Source organism: Pteropus vampyrus, unplaced genomic scaffold (assembly GCF_000151845.1).
Source record: "Pteropus vampyrus isolate Shadow unplaced genomic scaffold, Pvam_2.0 Scaffold31, whole genome shotgun sequence".
NCBI classification, from domain to species: domain Eukaryota; kingdom Metazoa; phylum Chordata; class Mammalia; order Chiroptera; family Pteropodidae; genus Pteropus; species Pteropus vampyrus.
Genome location: NW_011888812.1, coordinates 10759752 through 10761926, shown reverse-complemented (window position 1 = coordinate 10761926; position 2175 = coordinate 10759752). Strand labels below are relative to the sequence as shown.

General features: G+C 31.2%; 1 pseudogene; it reads left to right on the top strand.

Annotated features, from left to right (window-relative positions):
• Nucleotides 1-1344: 1344 nt before the first annotated feature.
• Nucleotides 1345-1899, top strand: LOC105290046 (annotated as a pseudogene).
• The last annotated feature ends 276 nt before the right edge of the window (nucleotides 1900-2175 follow it).

Sequence of the window (2175 nt, the reverse complement as noted above, 5' to 3'; positions counted from 1 at the left end):
TTCTTCTACTTCAGATTTTATTTGCTCTTCTTTTTCTAGATTCCTGAGGTAGAAGCTGATTAGAATTAATATTTGAAGCTATAAATTTTCCTTTATTTCCCATTCCTTTCCTTTATATCCCATTAATTTTAATGTATTATGTTTTTGTTTTGATTCAGTTGAAGATATTTTCTAATTTCCTTTGTCATTTCTTTTTGATCCATGTATTACTTAGAAATATATTATTTAAATTCCAAGTATTTAGGGATTTTCTAAATTTCTTCTTGTTTTATTTCTAATTTAATTCCATTTTGAAGTTTATATGTTGTATGATTTGAGTTCTTTTAAATTTATTGAGATTTGTTTTTTGGCCTAGAATATTCTATGGAATATGTTTTCAAATAAAAAAAATACGGTATAAAACAGTACGTACGATAAAAATGCTACATGTTGTGTAAGGATTGAATATCAATATATATTTGAATTTGCTTGTGTTTACACAAAGAAACACCAAGAGAATAAATAAGAAACAAGTAAAATTGTTTGATTTTTACCTTTATTTATTGTAAAAACAATGCAGATTTATTATAGAAAATTATAAATTCAGTTAAACAAAAATAAGGAAATAAAAACAAAACGTTTCCATCACTCAGAAATGATCATAGAGTTAACACTTTAGTTTTTAATCTTTTGAATTCTTTTTAAAAAGTGTTTTTTGTTAAAATGAGATCATATTTTATATACTGTTTCATAACCTGGTTTAATTAACAGTCCTTACCTTTCATGGTTGTTTTTGTTTTTGAATTAAGTAAATAGAATATCTATGGAAAACATAATATTATATTTTTGAAAAGAAGATATAATTCAATCTTCCCAGCATAAGAAAATTCTTGAATCTGTGTATTGAAAGATCACACCTTGTCTCAGAAAAATTAACAACAAAAATAAAACTGCACTAAGACATGTCTTAGTAAAGTTATTGAAATTCAAGGTGAAATTAAGGCATCCAGGCAAAAAAGATAAAACATTTTATATGCATATACTAAAGGAATATATTTTTCATTCTCCTTTTTTGAAAGACCTACCAGAGGATGAACTTTAGTCAACCAACCAAGAGATGAACAGAGACGACGACATCAAGAGGACTCACAGAGAATAATACAGCTATTCTATTTTATTCTAGACCAGAGACTTTTTAAAATTTGGACATTTATTGTTGTAGAATGGAATGAAAATATTATAAATCTAGCAATGCATAAATTATATTCATAATAGCTGAGGAAGAAAGACGAGTAAAGGTAAAAAATAGTGTGACCATGCTGATTACATCAAAAGAAATAAGCTCTTTGCTGTATCTATTGTGAGGATGAAGACCGCTCTCAGCAATCCGACTATTGACATTCCAGAAAATGCGGATGTCACTCTGAAGGGACGTGCAGTTATTGTGAAGAGCCCCAGAGGCACCCTGCGGAGGGACTTCAGTCACATTGTAGAACTCAGTCTCCTTGGAAAAAAGAAGAGATTTGAGTTGCCAAATGGTGGGGAAATAGAAAGGGACTGGCTACTGTTCGCGCCATGTGTAGTCATGTACAGAATATGATCAAGAGTGTTACGCTGGGCTTCCGTTACAAGCTGAGGTCTGTGTATGCTCACTACCCCGTCAATATTTTTCAGGAGAAGGGTTCTCTTGTTGAAATCTGAAATTTCTTGGGTGAAAAATACATCTGTAGGGTTCGGATGAGGTCGGGTGTTGCTTGTTCAGTATCTCAAGCCCAGAAAAATAAGTTAATTCTTGAAGGAAATGGCACTGAGCTTGTATCAAATTCAGCTGCTTTGATTCAACAAGCCACGCTATTAAAAACAAGGATTTTAATGGTATCTGTTTCTGAAAAAAGAACAGTTCAGCAGGCTAATGAATAAGGCCTAAGTTGTCCAGCTACAGAAACACCACGATGTCGGATGATTCCTCAAACTTATTTCTGATATTTTAAAGATGCAATAAAAGTTGCATACTAAAAAAAAAGCTGATAAGTCAAGTAATAGAAATAGAAATATATTTAAAGGTTAAAAGTATAAAGGTAAATACTATGGAATATGAAATGTACAATTATGGGGAACTCGGAAGGCAGGAAGGTGATAGAGATGGGGAAAGGAAAGAAGTGAATATAAATTTATTTCAGCATTGCTCTGAGTAGG